Here is a 25054-nt window from a genome sequence, read left to right as displayed (position 1 = left end):
ATCTGCTGGTAGGATCTTCCCGTAAGGGCCCATCACAAAGGAACAGGGGACAATGGAGGAACCAACGAGGTGGTCCACCACCTTTTCCATTACAACCTCAATGGTGGACACCGGGACCCTATGGTTTTCCTCCTGTGCCTCCACAAGGCCCTATGTTTCCGTTCCAACCGCAACCTCAGCTATATCCTAATCAGCCTTTTTTAGGCTTTGGCCGGAACAGGTCAAGAGGAAAACGCCGGAACCAGAGATCTCATGTTCACTGGGTGGACAATCCACCAGCACATTCCACCAGGAGCATGACAGAGGCACAAGTAGGTCCGAGTCACGAGACAACGTAGTGATCAATCTCAGTGGTCGAACCATCAATGAGGATGAACTGCCTCTCCTCAACAAAGGTTTGGGATTTGTCCCTACTTTTTATGGTGATTTTTTCCAGATCAGACAGGAACTTGCGCAGTTTTTTCGCAAAATCCGTCTTAATTTCTTTTTCCGAGATAAACATCTGGAACATACGGATGAGATTGAAACTAATACTGGCCTAAGGAACAAATCTACGTTCAACCCTCTGCCTAATCAGGTTCCACCCCAGGTCCTTACTTTTGAGAAAGCTGTAATTAGCCAAGTCTCCAAATTACGCACCAAGGAGGTTAGACAGTTTCAGAACCTGAACAAGAGAGAGCGGCGCGCCATGCAGTCCCTAGCTACAGATGAAACAATCGCTATTAAGCCAGTGGATAAAGGCGGGGCCATAGTGAAAATGGACTCATCTGCGTACCGCTCTGAATGCTTAAGACAGTTGGGTAACACTCAGTTTTACAAACCCTTACGGGAAGATCCTACCAGCAGATTGGAACAAGAGATCAAAACCATGATAGAGGAGGCGGTAACCAATGGTTGGATTACCGGACAAGAGTCAGGTTTTCTTATTCAAAGTCACCCTGTCACTCCATACTTTTATGCTCTACCCAAGGTGCATAAAGTACAGAAGCCACCCCCGGGACGTCCCATCATCTCGGGTTTGGGGTCTCTGTTAGAACCTCTATCTACTTTTGTGGATCATTTTTTACATCCAATTGTTCTGGACATGCCAACCTACCTTAAGGACACCAAGGATGTTCTCAATCTGATTGAAACAATTGACTTCAATGTGGAGAGCGATTTCCTTGTCTCTTTTGACGTGGAATCGCTTTACACTTGTATTTCTCAAGATGAGACTCTAGCAAAGATTGAGGACCTGCTCATGGAGCATGCCCCTGATTCCATCACTCCTGTGTCCTTCATCATGAATTGCGCCCGCATTGCCATGAAGGAGAATTTTTTCAGATTTGAGGAACAGCTGTTCCTACAAGTGTCTGGGACTTCTATGGGCAGTGTGTTCGCTCCGAGCTTAGCGAACCTTTATGTCCATAGCTTTGAACAGGAACACATTTTGTGCCCTCTCAACCCATACAGACATCACATACGATGTTGGAGACGGTACATCGATGACGTCTTTGTCGTATGGACAGGGTCATTATCTTCTATCAATGATTTTAAAGCTTGGCTAAACACCCGTAATTCCTTTCTTAGGTTCACCTGTGAGTTTAGTAAAGTGAGTTTGCCTTTCCTTGATGTTTTGATTTTTCCGGCTGACGGCGGTCTTCGCACCGAACTGTACAAAAAACCTATGGCAAGGAACTCACTGCTGCTATATGACAGTTTCCATCCTAAAGCCTTGCGCCAAAATTTGCCCTTCGGGCAGTTTTTGCGAATTAGGAGGAACTGCTCAACGATGGACAAGTACTATGAACACGCTAGAGTACTGTCAAACCAGCTTTTGACCAGACATTACCCAAAAGAATTGGTGAAACAGTCTCTGAAACGTGCAGCGAATAACAATAGGGCTGCATTACTTGAACTGAGTAGTCCCAAGGAAGCTATGAACAGACTGACTTGTGTCAATACATTTTGCAGTTTTTCGAACCAGATCAAGAAAAGTATTTTGGCAAACTGGAAGATACTCAATATCGGGACGACACCTCTACCACGTCTCTTGTTTGCCTTCAGACGTAGCACTAACATCAGGGACAGACTCATACACACCGCCCACTTGAGAATAGTAAACACTGTCAAGACCCACTGTGGGATTTGCCGAGAGTACATGGTCATTTCCCTTGTGGTAGCTGTGCTGCATGTGCACACACTGCACACACCACCGAAATTGACATTGGCACTTTGAGACCCTGGATTTTGACTGGTCATACAAACTGCAACAGCAACAATCTAATCTACCTCATTACGTGCCCTTGCTCACTTCGGTATGTTGGGATGACGACACGTAAAGTGAAGACACGCATACTGGAACACAAGAGCACTATCCGCTGTAAGAAAATTTCTACAAAATTGACTCACCATTTTGTGACAGCTGGGCACAGTCCTCAAGATCTGAGATGGACTGTGTTGGAACGCCCCTTTATTCCCACACACCTGACAGATATTTCCTCTTTTCTGTTCAGGAAGGAACAACGGTGGGTTTATAAATTGGATACTGATCAGTCCGGTCTGAATGACGATATTCCCTGGGTGTCACTTTAGCATCTATTGTAAGCTTTAATATAGCTATGGACTTAAATCCTTGCACCTGTCATTCAGAGGCTCTGTTTAGCCTTAGTTTTCATGCTGCACTACTCTCAGTGTTTTTCGTTGTACACGTTTTCATATATACGTGTTACTCTTAACATTTTCGCTTTGCTTCAGGGCACATGATTCTTCCTATGCTCCTTGTTTCTATGCGGACCGCCCGCATATTTACTATATGGGTGCACACACCAGTTTATGTTGTTTATTATTCATTTGTCCATAAGCTTAATTCTGTATATAGCGTCTCTGTATGTATAACTTCAGATGAGCTTGACACTTTGTCCTATGGGATTTACACAATGCGCTCACTATGGGTTTGAACATTGCCTTTCTAACATCGATTTCTACCCCTTGAGCACCCGCGGTGTCAATTTCTTCTCAGACTCTGAGATTGACTCGGGGTCTACATCTTTATAGGACATGTATATATTTTTTGTATATTTTTTGTATATCCTTTCAATACACTGGTGATACGTGTAGTTAATCGGTTCACAACGTGACATAAGCACAATGCTGACATGTAGTTACGCGACCCCCAGCTAGCACTTTCACTCTGCACATGCGATTTAATACGATTTACATTGGGCAGGCGCAACAGAACACCGTTATCTGGAACAACTGCATCTTTTTTCCGCGCATGCGCTGTATTACAATCCAATACACTTCGTACTGGGCATGCGCGGTAGAACACTATTACTACCACCTGAGCGCGTTTAGGACATAACGGCGAGGGCTATTTAAGAGCGTGGTCGTGTTTTAGCACTTACCTCCGGCAGCAGGCTCTCCTGGTCTAGCGGTACCGACGGATAGGTGAGTGGGTGTGAGCATTTTATGATGCCCTGCAGCGCTGAAGTTTGAACGAGTCACGCTGTTTTTTGGTACTTGATTGTTCAGTACTAGATGTGTTTGTTTGTTGATTAGTATTCACATACTTTGTGGGCAGCTCTTCCTCCCTCTGCTGGTGTTGCTGGGCAGTAGGTTGAGTAATCAATATTTCTGGAGCCCCCGCTTAAGACCCATAAACATGTGTAATGTGAGCTTATATAGGTTACCCCGCTTCTGTTTTTCATTATGTTACAGCTCTCCACACTAATGGTTATCTTGTTATGATCAATATGTCTAGCGCTTGACTATTGTACGATCATCTTTTGAGATTTTGGAGACTCTTGCTGCACCCCATAATATTATAACTTTTTTGTAGAGCGGTGCTGCCTTCCTGAGCGGTTGCCAGGCAGAGGTGAGATCCTGTACCCAGCCTTTGCGGGTAAGGTATCTCTCTTTTTTTCTTGCATATACAGATCCCTTTTTTCAGTAAACTTTCTATATTGTTATGACAAGCATGACCTTTTCCTGACATGTGTCATTCTCTTTTCACCCTAGGTACATGCAGGTCCGGGTAAAGGCTGATGATATTGCACTGGCCTTATATCCTTTTTCTGTTTAGTTCGTTCACTTTATTTACTTGCAGTAGCGTTTCTTTGTAAGGTCCTGACGAAAGCCCGATCCAGTTGGGGTCTTCGTGGGCTGAAACATGTTGACCACCTAAAACCTACACCACAGCAGTTCTAAATCCATACTGCAGGTGTACTGCTTTTTAATCCTGACAGTAGGCACCTTATGATTAAAGTTGGCTTTGGTGCCTCCTAGCCAGTTTTAGTTTATCACTATTTCTCACATATTCACTATTTTCATTTTTGCGCTGCACCCTTGCTCACACTTCCTTGCTCATCATCTGTGGACTTAGTCAGTCCTGAGTATTAGAAATAAAACATCCCTGAGCTCCTCCCTCTCAGAGAGGGGGTTGTAGCCCCCAAAGGAACTAGGTTTTCCTTTGGGAGGAGAGTCCCTATGATGAAGCATGTCACCATTGGTGAGTGAGGGATTACGTCCTTAAAGGGATCTGCCCTTATGCATATCTTGTTTATTAGTTTTTTGCCAGTTCAGGTTTACTATCACATAGGTTTAAACAATACACCTAGAGGTAGTTCGTAGATCCTAGGATTCTTCAATTTCCCTCGACCTGATAATTCTCGCCTCGGTGCCTATTCTAATCATGGGTCCCACTGTGCAACTCTGGGCAATAGCTTGCTTAATCTCCACAACGCCCCCACAGCGCTAGGATGCCTGGCTTCACCTTGGGGGTGCCCAGGAGTGGACATCTCACAGGAAAACCAGGAAGGGTTCCACAGCGGTATGAATACAGCGCTACGAGACCTTTGGGTAGAAGTGCACTATATAAGTACAAATACATACATACATTTACTGGGAGTATTCTCCAGAGTGGGGTTTCCCAAGGAGGTTGTCTCTGACAGAGGTGCCAACTTCATTTCAGGATATTTGACTGCAATGTGGAAGGAGTGTGGTGTTAACTACAAATTCACTACACCCTATCACCCACAATGCAATGGGCTTGTTGAAAGGTTCAACAAGACCTTAAAAGGGATGATAAAAGGGTTACCAGACAAGCTTAGGCGAAGATGGGACATCCTTTTACCCTGCCTGCTGTTTGCTTACAGAGAGGTCCCACAAAAGGGGGTTGGCTACAGCCCTTTTGAACTTTTGTTTGGGCATCCTGTAAGGGGACCCCTATGTCTAGTAAGGGAAGGATGGGAGAGACCTCTCAGACAACCCAAGCTGGATATAGGGGATTATGTACTTGGCCCCCGCTCAAGGATGGCAGAGTATATGAAGAAGGCTTCTAAAAACCTTGAGGCAAGCCAAGAACTCCAAAAAGCTTGGCATGACTAAAAGGCTGTGCTGACTGAATACCAGCCAGGACAGAAAGTGTGGGTGTTGGAGCCAGTGGCCCCAGCAGCACTCCAAGACAAATGGTCTGGACCCCACACTATTGTTTAACAGAAGGGAGAAGTCACCTACTTGGTGGACCTTGGGACTCCCAGAAGCCCCCACAGGGTGCTTCATGTCAACAGATTGAAGGCATATGTTGACAGGGCAGACATGGGCTTACTCATGGCTACAGATGAGGGGCAGGAGGAAGAGAGTGACCCTCTCCCAGACCTGCTGACTCAGAACCCTGATGATGGTTCAGTTGATGGTGTGGTCTTTTCTGAAAGCCTCACTAACCATCAGCAACAGGACTGCAGACAAGTTCTGCAGGCCTATAGACATATGTTCTCACTGACCCCAAGTCAGACAAACTGGTGCACCCATGAGGTGGACACTGGTGACAGTCTGCCTGTGAAGAGTAAAATCTACAGGCAACCTGACCATGTCAGGGACTGCATAAAGTTTGAGGTACAAAAGATGTTGGAGCTGGGAGTCATTGAACCTTCAGAGAGCCCTTGGGCTAGTCCTGTAGTTCTTGTGCCAAAACCTCACACCCAAGATGGTAAGAGAGAGATGAGGTTTTGCGTGGACTACAGAGGTCTCAATGCTGTCACTAGGACAGATGCTCACCCAATACCTAGGGCAGATGAGCTCATTGACAGATTGGCAGCTGCCACGTTTTTGAGTACATTTGACCTGACAGCAGGCTACTGGCAAATCTGGCTAGCTGAGAGTGCAAAGGCCAAAACTGCTTTCTCAACCCCAGGAGGACATTATCAATTTGTGGTAATGCCCTTTGGCTTGAAAAATGCACCTGCCACTTTCCAAAGGTTGGTGAATCAAGTCCTTACAGGCCTGGATGACTACTGTGCAGCTTATCTTGATGATATTTCTGTCTTTAGCTCCACCTGGGAGGATCACCTGGTCCACCTGAGGAATGTTTTAGAGGCCCTGCAAAAGGCAGACCTCACTATCAAGGCCACTAAGTGCCAGATAGGGCAGAGCAAGGTTGTGTACCTGGGCCACCTAGTAGGTGGGGGTCAGGTTCAACCACTGGAGAGCAAGATCCAGACCATAAAGGACTGGACTCCTCCAATTACCTAGACTCAGGTCAGAGCTTTCTTGGGCCTGTCTGGGTACTACAGAAAGTTTGTTAGGAACTATGGGTCCATTGTGACACCACTTAATGACTTGACCTCAAAGAAAATGCCAAAGAAAGTTCAGTGGACAGTAAGCTGTCAAAAGGCATTTGATGACCTGAAGCAGGCCATGTGCACTGCACCTATTCTGAAAAGTCCAGATTACTCCAAAGAATTCATTGTCCAAACAGATGCTTCTGAGTTGGGTGTGGGAGCTGTTCTTTCACAACTGAATATAGATGGTCAAGACCAGCCCATTGCTTTTATTAGTAGAAGGCTGACCCCTAGAGAGAAACGTTGGTCAGCTATTGAGAGGGAGGCCTTTGCTGTGGTCTGGGCCCTGAAGAAGCTGAGGCCATACCTGTTTGGCACTCACTTCAAGATTCAGACAGACCATAAGCCCCTCTTGTGGCTAAATCAGATGAAGGGTGAAAATCCCAAACTTCTTAGGTGGTCCATTTCCCTACAGGGGATGGACTTCACAGTGGAACATAGACCTGGGACTGACCATGCCAATGCAGATTGACTCTCCAGATATTTCCACTTAGAACATGAAGACTCAACTGGTCAAGGTTAGTTTAATGTACCTATGTTTGGGGGGGGGTGGGGTTGTGTAGGAGAGTAGGGTCTGCTTCCTATGGTCACCCCCACTTTTGCTTTTGCTTTACTGGTTTTCGACTTAGATGTGGCTGTGGGCCTGCTAACCAAACCCACAGCCCAGCTGTTCTCTCTCTAAATTCATACTATGTACTTTAGGTACATAACCCAATTGGTAAGGATCACCTTATTGGACCCTGTACAGTGTACCTTAGGTACCCAGGGCATAGTTGTACCCTAGGCCTACCAGGGGCTGCAGCATGTATTATGCCACCCCTGGCTGGCCTTCCATCATGACACAACTGGCTGATCACTCAGCTGGGGCAAGGTCGTGTAATCACCCCTTGCTTAGGTGTAGTATCCCTATACCTACCTTATATATAGACACATGGGTAACCTGTCAGCCACTCCTATAGCTGGCCTTAACAATCCTGGAGGCAGAGTGCTTGGCAACATGTGAGATGGTGCTCTAGTATGAGCTGAGCCTTTCTGCAGCTTTCGGAACCATGTCCTTATAGCTGTTCTATGATATCGCCTACCATATACTCTTAGAGTGCCTTATAATCCTCGCGGTTATGGTAACTATGGTTTGGCTTTATCAAAACATGTTGTGTAAGGTGTCTAACACTTTGGAATGCTACCCCCACACCATTTCTGGCGGTGAGGATAGTATTCCCCCCTTCTAGAGGGGGAAGACATGTTGAAATCCTACTACCCGGTTAAAGTTAACCAGAGCCCCAGCGTCACAAAATGGACGCTGCTGCCACAGACACAAGTCTGACCTCCTGCTGCTGGGAGTCCTTCCAGCGAGGGAGGCTTGGACAATAGGTTTCCTGCCTTGGCAGGTTCTAGCACCACCCCAGACAGGACTTAGTGTATTGGGGCAGGGAGGGATGAAAGAAACAAGACACTGCCTGGGGCACACAAGGTGTCCCATGCATAGACCGGTTCAAACCGGTGCTGGGGCACTCCAGTCCCAGTCCTGGCGCGAAACTGGACAAAGGGAAGGGGGTGTAACCACCCCCCTACCTGGTCCCACCCATAGGAGGGACCTAGCAGGTAACCCAGCCCCCCGGATTAGTATAAGAGTGGGAGCTGAGTCCCTAGGACTTTGGATTATCCTGAATTGAAACAAGACACGAAACTCTGGACCTTTGACATTCGACGACAAGAAGAAGACTGAAGAATCTCCCTTGTGGCCAAGGAGTGACCACCCTGTGCAAACAGGCACCATCAAGCAACCTGCCGTTTGCTTTGCCCAATGTTCTACGAGGAACCGACTGCAGAGCCCAACCAGTGCCTTGACTTCCAGACTTCTCTGACCCTGATCCACATCCACAGCCAAGCTGAGATCCGTGGAGGCGACGAGAGACGTGGGACTGGCTACCTGGGAAAATTAGCTATTAGCTTCCAGCGCAGCTTCTGAGGCATCCTCGAAGTTGTACTCTGGGGATTGAGAAGCCCCAACCCTGAGCACCATCTGCACCGAAGATCAGCCCTCCACACTCCACGAGTTCTGCGTGGGGCCCTTCTGCATTTTCCTGCTCAACGCGTCTGTCCAGTTAGTGGCCCGTTGGCTAGTAGCCTCTGCGACAACGAATCTGTAACTTTCCACTGCTGATTTGGTTTACCCAGACTGGCCCTTGCTTCCCTGTGAAAGAGAAGTACCCCAGACCTTCCTGGTCTGCACCTGAAGCGAATTTCCCTTTCCGCGGGGGTTGCCTTTGCCAAGGTTTGTTGACTCCAATCGGGACGTCGACTCCGCCAGCAGCAAGATATTTTGTGGGACAGCTCGTATCCTGGTTCTGGTTGTCCTCGACACCTCCTGATCCACGCAGCTGCAGAGACAAGCTTCACGACATCACCTGTGTTCTGCACGACATCGCCTGGTTCCTTCCTGGTTCCACACGGTCACTGGCTAGTGACCCAGACTTTGTCCCCTCTGCTTGCAGGTGTTCTTCCTTCAAGATCCATCCTTGGATCCACCGGACATCTTCCTTCTGGCCACCTGCCAGCATCTGTTCTTCAGGCATCCATAGGATCCAGCGACGACACCCGACACATCTTCACACCTATGCACCTGTCTCCTGTGGGTGAGGTAACACGAGTACTCCGGTGCTCCAGTGGATATTGACTATCCAAGTGTCTAAGTCTTGAGTTGCTTCCTCCTAGCTCCTTCGGAAGTGTCCTTATTCTCCCTATTTCTATCTGTTACATTCCCATTGACTTTAATGTAACCCGCGTGTGTGTTTCCACACTGCACACGCTTCCCGTGGGCCTCCCACTTCCTAACTCTTGGTAGGGTAGTGTAGCCCCAGCGATTCCCTAGGCCCTAGGCCTACTCCCTGTTCGTGACGTGGTACTTATACCACTTTCTTAGTATATGGTTTGCGTGGCCCCTGGGCCTAACTGTATTTTCCTGTGTAACTTAAGGTATGCTACTTAAGAAATTGTTTGTACTTAGACCTCTGACCTCATAAAGAGTGCTGAGGGTATATGCTAGAATAAATACATTCTAACTTTATATATACTTGGTGTGGTGTCCTTTCATTTGATATTCAAGGGACTATAATGCTATAACAGCTGGCTTCACATGCCATACAGAGTTTAGCCTAAGACTGCTCTTGTCCATGCTACCACTAGGATAGCTGGTCTATTAGGTTGACTTTACAACCAATCACCATAAGGGTTGTTTGGACTGATACAAGGTGTACACTAGAACTAGTGACATCATATATCAGGCCAACTTCTCACAGGGACATTATAAGTATTTAGGGGCAAATTTAGAAGCCCCTTGCGCCACATTTACGCCGCCGTTGCGTCACTTTTGTGACGCAGCTGCGGCGCAAATCCTGCGCCATGGTGCGGGGTACTTACAACGTGACGCATCTCCCCTGCACCACATGTAGGCGTTCCTGCACAGGGGAGGGCGTTCTGGCGCAGGAACGCCTCCTAAAAGTGGCTGAGTGAAATCTACAAGATTTCACTCAGTCACTTTTAGACCCACGCTGTGTCAAAACCCTGCGCCTGCCTGAAGCAGGCGTAGGGATTGACGCAGCATTAGCAAGATAGGGCCCCCCAGAGCATTGCTGGAGCTGCGTCGTGCTTGCGCCGCAACTTCAGCAATGCGCCACTTTTACGGCACAGATGCGTCACACATCTGTGCCATTTTTGCCCCATGGTGCGCCGCATTGTAAATGCGGCGCATCCATGGTGGCGGAGCTGTGGCGCACAATTACTGGCGCATCCCTTCTGATATGCAGGGATGCGCCAATTATTGTAAATATGCCCCATAGTTATGCAGCACAATATCCTTGGTGCAACAACATCACCTGTTGCATGGCTAAACACTTATAAGGTCCCAAAGGCAAGACCTATTGGCTATGCCAATGCTTGTTATCTTGGGCAACAAGGGTCCAGCTATAGAGCTTGATTTAGAGTTTGGCAGAAGTGTGTGAGCCCCCTCAACCCCTCAACAGTGCTAATAAAAAAGCATATTACATTCTGCGCATGCATATATGATCTATGATTTTTTCATGTGAATTTGGTTTACAAAATGGTATTTACACAAAGCTAGGATGCATGGGTTAAATCTGTGCATCGAAGTAAAATCACAGTACTGCCATAGGAAAGTTTGTTAGCACCTATAAGTGAAACCGCTAAATGGATTTACACCAAACTTGGCATGCAAGTAGAACCTTACTCAAAAATATGCTTATGTTGCTTTGCTGTAAATCTGTTGAGCCATTTCAGAGATATTTTACATTTTAGAGTGTATTCTGATCCTCCATAGGCTGAAAGCTCAAGTATCCTTCCAGTTATCCTTCCACCAGAACCCAGGCGATGCGGCCAAACCCTGCTGTATGTAGTTAAAGGATGTGCACAGTGGGGGTTGGACAGCACAGAAGGTTGGACACGGTGATGCTGATGGTAAATGGAAACATAGCAGATGAAAGAAAAGTATCCTAAAAAACCCTATAAATTAAATGAAAAACACACAGTTAGAAATGCTGCTATGGTTCTAGCTCAAACTCATAAAACCTCTGATATAGGTCAGTCATGGTTTGTCGTGCAAACAATAACTCACAAGACCCCTTTGTGCTGTTCCTTTTTTAAAGGAAAAATAAAAACACAGCTAATATGCAGCCAGCTTGGCTGTAACCTTTAGAGGCTGCGAAAATTGAAAACAATCCTTTAAAGAAGCCTGCTCCAACACTATTAAATTCTGATCTATAAGTGATAATTGCTTTAGTTCTGTTTTCCCACCTTCTCAAGTCAGCAGAAGTACTGAGCTCAGCTTTTAAAATCTTAAATAAGAACACAAACTTAACAATAATATAAAGAGAACACCCATCCCCTATTCTCACAAGGAGAGGGCAACAAAAGTAGAGCATATGCCACAGAAAGAGACCATTTGGCAGGCAACAACATACACACTGAGTAGTAAGGATGAGAAATATAAAGAATGCAAGCACACATACCACAAAACCCGAAGGGACAAAAGTCTCAGGTAAAACATGTGGAGTGGCACAACGCACACAACGCAAATCCTGCAAATAAAAAAACAAGCACGCAGGATCTAAATGCAAAAAAGTAAGGGAAGTAAGCAAAAACACGTACCAGACCAGTACGCCTGACGTCAAGGCACCCCTAGGTTCCGTGAAATAAATCCATAATCGGCAAACAAGAAACAAGCATTGGCATAGCCAATAGGTCTCGCCTTTGGGACCTTATGTGTTTAGCCATGCAACAGTTGATTTTGTTGCACCAAGGATATTGTGCTGCATAACTAAATACTCACAAACTCCCAAAGGCGAGATCAATTGGCTATGCCAATGCTTGTTTTCTTTTGTCTTCCTACTGTTTGCATTTTGTGAGTTAAGCATGGCCCTTTGGCAAATCAATAAAATGATCTTTTCTATTATTAGTACATTTTGCCTAAAAACTTTGCATCCCTGAACAAACCCCCGTCTTCCATTGACTTCCAGCGTGTCAGGCATTTGTCTTAAATGGGGGAATGCTACACCTGGGCTCCTTCGAACCTCTCCCAGGTACAAGAAACAGCGCTTCACCGTCCCCGTCAGTGGTATGTGGAACACTGGCTCTCCCAAGTACAAGAAACAGCGCTTCAGCGTCCCCATCAGTGGTATCTGGAACACTGGCTCTCCCAGGTACAAGAAACAGTGCTTCAGCGTCCCCGTCAGTGGTATCTGGAACACTGGCTCTCCCAGGTACAAGAAACAGTGCTTCAGCATCCCCGTCAGTGGTATCTGGAACACTGGCTCTCCCAGGTACAAGAAACAGCGCTTCAGCGTCCCCGTCAGTGGTATCTAGAACACTGGCTCTCCCAGGTACAAGAAACAGCGCTTCAGCGTCCCCGTCAGTGGTATCTGGAACACTGGCTCTCCCAGGTACAAGAAACAGCGCTTCAGCGTCCCTGTCAGTGGTATCTGGAACACTGGCTCTCCCAGGTACAAGAAACAGCGCTTCAGCGTCCCCGTCAGTGGTATCTGGAACACTGGCTCTCCCAGGTACAAGAAACAGCGCTTCGGCGTCCCCGTCAGTGGTATCTGGAACAAGCTGCTTTCAGAAAAGCCATGTATAGGACACCACTGATCCTAGTGCACCAGGTAACATCTGTCAGCACCAACATTGAAGCAATATACAGCACATGTGTTTGTTAGGAGAACATGTACAGCATTTAAAACATCAGATTACATTACATTTCTTCAATCTAGATTTTCAAACCAAATCCAGAATCAAATGTTTAAAGTCCCATCTGAAACTAGTGAAACTGATTAGCTCCTCAGAGAAGGCTCAGTTTTCCTTTGGATGAGGACGCATGTTAAAGCCTGCATGAGTACAGCTACTCGTCTCCAAGGAAGGGAAGGGGGTGGCTATATTTCCACCCTGCCCCATTTGTTCGAGGACGATGACGGAGTCTGCAAGCTCAAGTCCTCTAACTCCTTTACTATGATACAAATCGTTGCCACACTGAACCCCTAGGAGTAACCAGCGTCGAATCACAGAATGGCGTGCACAGATGACCAGGAAAGGACTTTTGACTGCGTAAAGGTGCGAAGCTGGCGTCACGTTTGCCTACAGATTATATATATTTCCACTTCCCTTTGTAAACATGCAATAATGTGGAACGCCCAATACAGCTTCGTGCATGGATGGAAAAATGTTGGCAAACCCTAAAGATGCCATGCTGCTCGTTATTGTAGTCGATGGGCCTGCGCGAGTCGAGAACGAAGCCATTTTGGGGGCAGGCCAAGCAATTAAAGTGCAGCGCTGCCTCACATAGTAAGACTGAAGAATACATATTTAAATTTCATTGTCCATCAGAGAACATCTGCATGTAGAGAGCTGATCGATCACGATGGGAAAGGCTGAGGACGAGGAGAATGAGTTAAGACATCTCTAAGGAGAACGTCGCATCCAAGGAATACGGGTCATACAGTGTCCTGGGAGAACGAATCTTGGAGGAGGGACTGTGCAACTCAATTAGAGACATTCAGATCAGAGTTACTTGGATGATAAGTAATACTTTCTTAGTAAAGAGTCTGAAAGCGAATCAAGCTACAGGAGGGACAGCTTTGGTGCATGACCACTGATGAACTGGCGTACTCAGAGATACGTAACCATAAGTTTACCAAATCACATTATGAGAAAGATACTTTCTGGAATCGCTTAAAGTTCTCTCCAAGGCAAAGTTTGAACACCACTATCTGCAGTGGGACAAAAGATGACAATCTGCGATACATGGGTTTTGGCGAAGAAAAAAAGTAAACAAGCATTGGCATAGCCAATAGGTCTCGCCTTTGGGACCTTATAAGTGTTTAGCCATACAACAGTTGATGTTGTTCCACCAAGGATATTGTGCTGCATAACTAAATACTTATAAGGTCCCAAAGGCGAGACCTATTGGCTATGCCAATGCTTGTTTTTAATCCTACCCTGGAGACCCAATAACATGTATACTGTTTATCCAAGAGGTAGGTTCAGCTCAGATTAGCTTCCTTGCATCCCTCTTCAATCTAACCCTCTTACCCAATAGTAAGATGCTGCCATTTCTTTCCGGCAAAACACCCCAGGAGCTTCGAGAATTGAGTTGGTTGTACCTTGCACCTGAATCTCAAAGACCAGTGTTAGGGGGGGGGGCATCGATGAAGCATGCCACCTGACAGGTGGGTAGAGACCTCCAACCTGTATTTATGTTCACTAGTGCTTTCACACGTGTATCATTGTGCCTCCGTGTATATCTCTATAGTGCTGCAAAGCTTTCTCTAGTGTGCACACCGGTGAGTGCACACCGACAGTTGCAGCATTTGCACTTTTCAGCTGTTGATCCCTGGTAAGACCCAAATGCATTCTGGTTCTTGCAGTCTTTCCCATCGCATCAATTCTAGCGGTCAGCCGTTGGCTCCCAGTGAGAGCCCGGTGCATTTTGGGACTGGCAGTCTTCTCAATTTGTAATATGTCTGAAATTGCACATAAGCAATCTTACAACTGAAAAATGTTTCACACAATCCAGGAGATATAAAGTCAACTTTTTAAAAATAAATTAGAGCTCTCTCACGTATAAAAAAATGGATCTGTACAAAGAAATTTACAGCATTTACATTTTATATACAATAAAATACAAGTGTTGGGGCATGCGCGCTTGTGCCCCCCAGCACATTGTCTGTACAGAAGGGCCTGGTCATTGCACCCTGTCTGACGTAGTGGAAGATTGTTTTTGTTTTTCATAAATAAAAAAAAGAGATCTGGTTTTCACAAATGTACAGCGCGTCCCTCTTGACACTAAACAGTCAGCGGCCGCCCATGGAGCGTGCAGTCATCGCACATCAGCTGAAAGAGAGAAAGTAAAGCGAAGTTAGTGCCTGGCATAATGTCATCAAGTACGCGAGCCTCTGCGCTGCGGTCAGATTTAATGCAAAATTGTTAGTTTAAGCCTTTTGTTAAATAATGAGTGCATTTTTTTACTTTTCCCCAGAATATTCCAGGACTGGTGTTAGAATAATAAATAAGTGTCCTGGACTCTTTTGGGATAGTTGTTGCCTCTCAGGCACTGGGGGCAGCCATCTTAATCTGAAGGAGATTCCCACTCAGAGATACTGCTGGCGGCCATCTTAATCTGAAAGTGGTTGTCTCTCAGAGACACTGCTGGCGGCCATCTTAGCCTGGGGAGAACAGCTATTCTGAGGCAATGAAGGCAGCCATCTTATAATGAATGGACCATTCCATTGCAAATATCCCTTGTGGACAGTCACGCGAATGAGACAGCCCTGTACAGTACCCTTCGATGCTTTCAAGCCTCCCCCTTCGGATTTCCCCCTATCGGACATGTGAATACAATAGGAACTCCCATGTGCACTAGTTGCGCCCAAGTGATCAACTGAACCACTGTTAGTAGAGGCAGAGGTGCCGGCGAGTGCTTACAGAGCTGCCCTCTATTATGTCGCTAACTGGGAGACTTTCCTATTGCAGTGAGCCACAGTGTACACGTACCTCATCATCTGAGAAGTCCGAGTCGGACTGGGCGCTGTCGTCGCCTTCACTGTCGGGCAGGTCATGCAGGCCACTCTTGGTCAGGCCTGTGAGAAGTTGGCCTGATATGTAGTGCTCACTATTCTAGTGATCACTGTGTATCATTCCAAACGACCCTTATTGATGATTGGTTGTAAGTCAACCTTGTAGACCAGCTATCCTAGTAGCGTGGACAAGAGCAGTCTTCAGGCTAAACTCTAGAGGGCGTGTTAAGCCAGCTGTTTACCATCACATATACCCCTTAAACACCAAGTGAAAGGACACCACACAAGTTGTTATGAAAATAAAGGATATTTATTTATAACAAGACTACCCTGGCTCTTTATGAGTCAGGGAGCTAAGCACAATACAAAACTCTTGAGAAAATACTTCTAGTTGCACAATTTACCCAAATGCCCGAAGGGCACGAAACCATTTACACTGCAAGTGGAATGGGAGATGTTAGAGATTCTAAAGTTACTGATTCCGGAGGAATCCGATCAGTTGAACTAAACGGAAAAGGAGCTGGTCACTTGTAGAGTGAACCTACGATGGAGCACCGAAATGCTCGAGTTACCTAGCCCAGAGGCTGCGGCTGCGTGGGGTTCAGCAAGATGTCGGGAGTCCTCGTTGTAGTCTCGGGAGCCTGAAAGAAGAAGTTGCTGGCAGGCGACCAGTATCGATATTCAGAGAGATCCAAGCCTGGATCGGTGATGAAGGAAACCTGAAAGCAGAGGGGACTCAGTTCTCAACCGCTAGCCAGTGATTGGGTGGGCACCAGGATGGTACCGGATGAAGTCACCTCGACCAGGTGAGTGGGTGACGTCGGACTCGGCTGTTCCTCGGACCAGGAGGCGCGGTGGCGACCAGGATGGAGGGCGAGCTGTCCCACGAAGGTGTCTGCTGTCGATGATGCTGGGCCCAGGAGTGGGGCAGCAGGTCTTAGCAGAGGCAAGCCCACGCGGTGGAGTCAAGATGGCGTCTGGAGTGGACCAGGAGGGTCCGGGGTACTCCTCTGTTGAAGGGGAGCAAGGGCCAGTCTGGAGCAGCCAGACCAGCGATGAAAAACTGTCATGGTGCGTCGTGAAGAGGGCCACTAGCCGACGGCGAGTGGCCGGACAACGCGGTGAGCAGCAAGGAGCAGAAGGGCCCCCACGCAGATCTCGTGGATGCTGGGGAGGCAGACTTCGGTGCTGGAGCTGCTCAGGGTTAGGGCTTTTCAAACCCTAAGTGCACTCACTCGAGGGTCCCTCGGTGGTCGTGCTAGATAAGCGTCGTGCAGGTTCTGAAGATGGCCGGTCCCGCAGGTCTCGTCACACCCACGAATCTCAGCTGGGCTGACGATGTAGGTAGAGGTCAGAGATGGCGGGGAATCCGGGTCTCGTCGAGCTGGGCAGTCTTGATCCGTAGGAGAGACGTACAGCAAACCGCAAGCGCTTAGGTGGTGCCTGCTGGTGCAGGGTGGCTACTCCTTAGCCACAAGGGAGAGTCTTCAGAAAAAGTCAAGAGTTCCTTTCGTGGAAAGTAGTTCAAGATTCAGAATTATCCAATTTGGGAAGGGGACTCGCTCCTACCTTTATTCTAGGAAAAGGGGCTGGCCCGTGACTGGGTCCTGCCTATGGGTGGGACCAGGAGGGGGGTGGTTACACCCCTATCCTTTGTCCGGCTTCGCCCCAGCTCAGGGGCTGGGGAGCCCCCGAAACTGGTTTGAGCCGGGCTATGCACAGTGAGCACCGGGGTGCCACTTGCAATCACCTTCCTTTCAGCCCTGCCTACCTGGGATACACAAACCCTGTCTGGGATGGTGCTAACACCGCCCTCGACAGGAAACCCTTTGTCCAAGCTCCCCTCGCTGGAAGGTCTCCCAGCAGCAGGAGGTCAGAATCTGGGTCTGGTGGCAGCATCCATTTTGTGATGCTGAGGCTTGAGTCAACTTTAACCGGGGTTCAAGGTTACTTCCATGTCGTGTCCCTCTAGAAGGGTGGAATGCTAACCCCGTCGCCAGAATTGGCGAGGGGTTCGTATTCCAATTCGTATGACACCTTACTCGACATGTTTGGGTGATGCGATGCCAAAGTTAGCAAATAACCGCGAGGATTATAATGCACTTTAAGGTAGATGGCACGCGTCACCATGGAACAGCTATTAGGACTTGTTTCCGCAAGCCGTCGACGGGCTCAGCTCGCGCCAGAGCACCATCTCACATGATTCCCAGCACTCTGCCTTCAGGATTGATAAGGCCTGCCATAGGAGTGACTGATAGGAATCCATGTGTCCATTTTAGGGTTAGGTATAGGAATACTACACCTACAGCAACGGGTGATTACACCACCTTGCCCCAGCTGTCGTGCAGCCAGTTGTGTCAGATTTGGGTGGCCATCCAGGGGTGGCATAATACATGCTGCAGCCCCTGGTAGGCCCTGGGTACACCGATGCCCTGGATACCTGTGGTATGCTGATACAGGGACTGATAAGGCAGCCCAGTTTCAATTAGTGGATGCACCTAATGTACATGTGTGTTAATCTCGAGAGAGAACAGCTAGGCTGTGGGTCTGATTGGCAGGCCCACAGCCAGGGAAAGTTGTAAACCAATGAAGCAAAAGCAAAAAATCTGGGTGATCATAGGATTGCAGACCCTACTCTCCTACAAGGCCCTGCAGCTGGTAGCGGATCTCTAGGTTGTCCTGACCCCAGGTGAGCTGATAGGGTGAGTAGCCCTGATAGGTGACGCTATTGACGTCGGCGCCCAATCGCACCAATTCCGACACGAGGTCCGAGTTTTGCAGGTCCACAGCAAGGTGCAATGCTGTCCGCCCATTGCAAGGTTCCTGTTCCAAGGAAACAAGGGAATAACCAGGTCAGGACAAAGCATAGCGGGTTCCACCCCTATCCAGTATCATGGCCAGAGTCCTGCTAGATAGGCCTGTCACCGCCACGGTTAGTGCAGCCGGCGGATATTGGACTGCAGGTGTACCAGCATAGACGGCTAGGTATATACCCAGTGAAGAGGGCCACGGACAAACCCAGCGTAACTGGCAGGGTCGATATCTAGAACATGAGACCAGGGCCATATGCAGCACACAGCGCAGTAGGTGTGTACCCAATGGCAATTGAAGTAGACATGTACCCGCGCAGACCAGTCCCTTACCCAGTGCAATGGACCCACCCAGTACCCCAGACCAAGCCCAACATTTCGCACCAGTTCCCAACAGAGCAGACCCACACTCAGGGGCCTATTTACGGGAGCCCTGTGTCACTTATGCACCACATAAAGTGGCAAATGCTTGGCATAGATCTCTGATTTCAAAAGCTACCCTGCGTGGCTTTGAGTGTCCTCATAAATCACGAGTAAGGCAGCGCAAATCGCTGCGCCACCTTAGTCTGCGTCCAGAAGGGCCCATGGGTGTGTCTGTGGGTTTTCCTACACATCACCCATTGAATTTCACCCTGCCCCAGAATTACAAAGTTATGTAAACCTGGAGAAGCGCAAAGTCCGTATGCCTCCGTAACCATGGAGAAATAGGTTTAGAAAAAGGAAAGACTCTGGGTTGTTTATGTGCAGGAAGGTGCCCCTTCATGCACAAAAACAATCCTGCCTGCAACGGACTGAGGCACCTGTGCACCGAGGTGCAAGAGAGCCTACGTTGGTGCTCAGCAGTAATGCACTCCTGCCCTTTCACCTTGGCGTAGGCTGCGCAGCAAGGCGACTCGCTGCGCTGCCCTAGTGGCTACGCCAAAATCCAGTTTAAAACTAAAAGCCCCCGGAGTTTACAACCAGAAGCCTCCCTGGCAGTGTTCAGTGCATGAAAGGAGGGCACTCACCGGAGCATTGATGTCAGCCCCCAGCGACACCAGCTGTTCCACGATGGCCAGGAATCCATGCAACGCGGACACGTGCAGACACATGCGTCCTGTGGAGGGAAGAAGCACGAGACATCAAGAACTTGTCGGACCCAAGACGGGCACACAGACAGAAGACATCGGCCCAGCCACCTCCCCCTGACACCAAGGCCTACATTTACTGCCCCAGCTGCCCTTTAAACAGTAAAGTGCCACAATGCCATGCATCTCTTTACGCCACGTGAGCTCCCACGTAAACCATTACTCAATAACCCCCATGTGTGATCTTGGGCACCCCAGCATCCGTTGCACGCACTCACTACTCACCGCTGTAGTTGACATTCTGTAGTAGCGCCTGCAGCTGCGGCCTCCAACAGTGCTGGGTCAGCAGCCCCAAGGCCTGCAGGGAGCCCCTCTCACAAGCCAGGTGCAGGGCGGTGTTCCCCTGGAAGTCCCGGATCTCGGGGTCACAGCAGGCCTTCAGGAGCGCCTGTGTGATCTGCGGCTGCTCCGTGATCACCGCCAGGTGGAGCGGGGTCTGCAAAGCACAAAAGCGCCAAAGGTTAGTCACTGTGCTAGGCGCTATACGCACGGCTGCAGTGCGCGCGTCTGCCATCTAGGCGCCCTGCGCTAACCTGCCTCAAATAGTCAAGAAACAGCCTGAGTGTGCACTGTTCATTGGAGAAGGGACTCGTGTGCACTACCGACTTCCATGTGAGTTCACCATATGCACTCTTACCCTGCGAGTACGCTATTCGTTGAACACGCCTGGGTGTGCACTGTTCACTGGAGAAGGGACTCGTGTGCACTACCGACTTCCATGTGTGTTCACCATATACACTATTACCCTGCGTGTGTGTTATTCGTTTAACACGCCTGGGTGTGCTCTGCTCACTAGAAGGGACTTGTGCACTAATGACTAACTTTCGAGTAGTATTGATACGCATTTTTGTCCTTCACGTGTCTAATTTATTTGACGTGTACTGTTGGTTGAGGACAGCCCTTTGGTGCACTATTCACAAGATATGACCAGTTTGTTCGTTCGTCAGATGTGATTACACTATTGTGTGCACTACTGAGTGTACGTGGCCCTAGTGTGTGATACTCACTGCTCTAACCTACACATGGCGCGCTCGTTCAAGCTTCGCTGGAGCTCACTACTCTTTTCACGACTTGCACCAGGACTTACCTGTTTGAGATGGTTCTGGGAGTTCAGGAAGCCGGGGTCCGAGGCGGACAGCTGCAGGCCCTCAGCGCCTGCTCCTCCGCTGCGTGGATGATGGCTAGATGGAGGAACCTGAGGGTGCAAAGGGCAAAGGTCAGAGGAGGATAGAAGAGACAGACAGTACATGCATTGAAGCTGTGAACATTCCTTAGAGAGAAGCCGGGCACAAGTACTATAACAAGCGGCCGTGCGGCCGTGCGGCCGCGAAAGCGATCGCGATCAAACATCAAAGCGGCGAAAGTGAAAGTAATCGCGTCAAGCGCGGCGCGCGCGCCCGCGCACATGCACTGTAGCTCTAGGCTGGCCTGGTAGCACTTTTTGGAGCCCTCTCAAAAAGTCTCGCCAGACCAGCGCATGCGCTGGGTCAGGCAAGACCTAAAAAACGGGTAGTGGGACAGAAGCAGGCCGATGAGCACACAGTGAACTAGCGCTGCAAACAAAAAAGGGACCAGGACAGAGAACATAGAAAATAATGTACTTATGTGTTAAGTAGTAAGTAGGCAAATCCTCATGAAAAAACGCAAAAGCTGAATTGTACGCCTACACACAACTCGCAATGAAGGGGTAAACAAGTAAAAACTGCGCAGTAAGTCTGTAAAGACTGAAGTAAGTAAATCAAGAACTAGGCCTAAAACTATAAAGGGTTAAACATTCTACACCAAGAAAGAAAGTACATATGTATTCATGCAAGTAAGCCCAATGTAAACAGTAGGTAAAGAATAATAGCTGGGTACACGTAGAAGAAACGGAGGTATAAGTAATATGAATCACAAAGCAGGTCAAATAAGTTCATGTAACCTCCCACAAAGAATTGTAAAGGGGTACACACACCCATAGAACAGAGATAAGGCATGCCACACATTGCAATGCAAATGGATTGAGGGCTGCAGTAATGCAAGATATGAAATAAGCAACAGAACAATAATAACACTAGTAAAGATTGGTAAATAAAAATGAAAAATACACCGGTGAGCGAACTCTCATCCGGGTTGTAGATCCAATTGTTGAATCAAGTCACATGTTCAAGGTGTGTTGCTCGAGTTCCACTTGCCAAGGTCAGAAATGCCCATAGACTCCCATGCGCTGTGAAGCCAAGGGCTGAGTTTCTTTACATTGTGCCAAACTGGAAAACGAAGTCGAAGACTGCAGCAAGAGAAATTAAGTGCATGTGATGTAAACCGGCAGTCCAGGCACAAGGATGTAACTCCCGGTATTTTGAATGGCGAAGAAGAGAAGACTCCCAGGTGCTGAGAGAGAATTCGGACGACATTCTTAGTGTAGTGTTGGTATGGAAACAGCATACACAAATTACACAAGCTGCAAGTTGACATAGTCCCCGAAAGCAGAGGAGAAATGCCAGCAGCATTGTTGAATGAAATGCAAGCGCAAGAGACGACTTTGGAATACAGGCCCCCACTTGTGATCAGTGCAACACCACCACTGCTCCAGGGACGAAGGAGATAGAGGAACACGCAGCGAGTGCACCCAGGAAGGTAATAGAAGAGCACCATCAGAAGCGCGCCACAGCAATGTGATTGCGGAGAAGAAGAGGTGGTTGCGAGAGCCACCAGAAGCATGAAGACCCAGGAAAGGGAGAAGCCGACCAGCCAGAGGGTCGCCAGCGAAGAGAAGAAGCCGGCCAGCCAGATGGTCGCCAGCGAAGAGAAGAAGCCGAACAGCCAGATGGTCGCCAGCGAAGAGAAGAAGCCGACCAGCCAGATGGTCGCCAGCGAGGAGAAGAAGCCGACCAGCCAGATGGTCGCCAGTGAGAAGAAGAAGACGACCAGCCAGATGATCGCCAGTGAGGAGAAGAAGCCGACCAGCCAGACGGTCGCCAGAGGAGAGAAGAAGCGGACCAGCCAGATGATCGTCAGAAAGGAGAGGCCTGACAAGCGGCCTGATCAGAAGAATGGAGAATAAGTCCGTGATGTGAAGAACGAAGAGGATGTCCGCACAGAGGACCCCAGGAAAGGTCCGTGAAGAGGACCAGAAAGAGACGGACGAGAAGTTGAACAGTAGAAACTAGAAGTTAGAATGAATCAACAGAAGAAGGTCGCGACGACCGGTCCAGTCACAGATTGAACAGAAGACCGTGTCCCATTGCTGGGACAAGACCAGAGGGAAATGTGTAGAGTGCACGCTACACGGAGAAGCCTGGTGAGGAGGAGAAAGAATGCGAGAGGACCAGACCACGTCGCAAAGGAAGGAAAGAAGAGAAGGAGAGTGAGTGGCAAGACGCCATGAAGAAAGAAGAGGATGACAGGATGTCAGTCTACAAAGGAGGAAGGTACAGTGGCACCGCGCCACGGGCAGACAACCAACACAGGCGTGCGAGGGACAATGCAGCGAAGTGACCGGGAGAACACCCCGAGACATCGGACCGCCGCCTACTGCCCCATCAAAGAATAATGGTGAAATCATCAACACCATCAAGGAGCAGCACAACACCTAAGGGAATCCACACACTCCAGGCAACCGGAGTCCAAGAAGGCAGGCCGACCAGGAACCGTCTGTGCACCCCTGTCAGCCTGCAGCATACGGAAGTAGAGCACAACTGAACAATTGAAGATCCACCCCTTGGGATAAAGCAAGACTAGGCCGTGGCCCTGTTGGGAGTTCTGAAGCGACCCCTACGCGCAGCCTACACGAAGGCCCGCACAGCCCACGCGGTCGAGTGGAAATCCAGGGGCAAGGGGCCTCGGCGGAATTCCAGTGAAGTTGGAGTCCGAATGGGAGAGATGTTCGGCAGCAGCTCCTCGACATGCGCAGGATGCACGGAGGCCACAGCCGGAGACTGGTTGCCCTGCGAGCCGGAGAGGGAGACACAGACCCGGGCTCCTGATGGCGAAGACACCGAGATGGAACATCACCCATGGGCACATGAGCGACTAGGCTGTGAGTCCCGTTGGCAGTTCGGAAGTGACGCCTTAGCGCGGCCCATGCGGAGCCCGCACAGTCCACACGGTTCCATGACCGCCCAGCAGGAAAGCCCACATGGAGGTGCCGGTGAGAGAGGTGCCCAAGTGAGAGAGGCAAGTCGGACGCATCTTGGCCGTCAAGATACTGGAACAGCTAGCACGTCACCTCCAGGCGGAAACCTCATGCCAAGAATCATCACAGAGTGGATCTCATCACAGCTCCCAGTATCCTGATGAAGCACTCATGTACATAGACATTGTTACTGATAGACCAGGTCGGTCTCAAATAGTTTGCCAAGACGAACCCGAACGTCATGAACAATGGGAGTCCAAGAAAACCAACACCGCCGGACTGCGGCCTGAAGTTAAGGCTACTTGGGGTTTGTTTGGGTGTCTGTTTTCCTTTACAGGTCGGACTTAGAATATTTCTTTTAGCCAAAGTTGGGAGGGATGTAGTATCATGCTGGATACAGTCTAGTGTTTCCACTGCCTATGAACCCACACTAAACACCCACCCACCACAGGCGTCACCAGTCAGGTGACCCTGATAATAAAAGGGGCCGAGCGCACGTGCTCCGGGCCAGTTACTAACTATACATCCAGTGTCTGTGTGCTCATTCCTAAAGTATGTGGGCCTAGCGCCCCCACCACTTTACACAGATGTCAATATCAATGTCCCACACCGAGTTTTTTGTCCTCGCAAGCGGTCTATGTAGAATTGCGCAAATGCCGGTATAAATCTCCCACTCTGGTTGAATTTAGAATAGAATAAATGGTGCCAGTCCAGTAAATTAAATACTGCTGCTCATGTAAAGGTTGTCACCCATGAAGTCATCACACCCATGAAAGATGACGGTTTCTGTAGATGACTGAATAACGTTCTGGCAGTCACTGCAGGATACTGGTTAATAATGTAAGGAGAATCTGGCATGCCCGAGTTGAGGCTGACCAGTGTCAAAAGGTCACTGGTGGGGCGGGGGCTGCCAGTTTCATTAAGTTGAGTGGAATATTCATTTGGTTGCTTGAAGCTTGAAATCAGTATTTTGCAGTATACTTGGTAAATTCTTTAGCTGCTGTTACCATGTTGCTTGTAGAAGAAAATTCAAGATTTGTAGGTTCAAGAGTCCAATCGTCGCCAAAATGTTGAAGATAGTAATTCCACAAGAGACCAGGTAGTAGGTTCCAGATTGACGATTTATTGATACTTTGATTACAGGAGTAGAGACTAGTAGAAAGATGGTAGGTGAGTTGGAAGGTAAGTAGGCTAGTACGTACGCCCCACCAGGAGCAGCCTCCTAGCTGCTCAGCCTGCAATCACCAACTGGCTCAGATCTGGCAACCAACATTCCAAGGCGTCATCAACATTCCACACATGCTCAGTCTCAACAGCAAGGGGA

At 48.6% G+C, this 25054-nt stretch overlaps 1 pseudogene; it reads right to left on the bottom strand.

Moving 5' to 3' along the window:
- Window positions 1-14917: 14917 nt before the first annotated feature.
- On the bottom strand, window positions 14918-22009 carry LOC146799675 (NF-kappa-B inhibitor alpha-like; annotated as a pseudogene).
- Window positions 22010-25054: the final 3045 nt, after the last annotated feature.

The sequence above is a fragment of the Triturus cristatus genome, chromosome 9 (assembly GCF_964204655.1).
Source record: "Triturus cristatus chromosome 9, aTriCri1.1, whole genome shotgun sequence".
Classification (NCBI taxonomy): Eukaryota; Metazoa; Chordata; class Amphibia; order Caudata; family Salamandridae; genus Triturus; species Triturus cristatus.
This window is presented reverse-complemented; position numbering and strand designations above follow the sequence as displayed.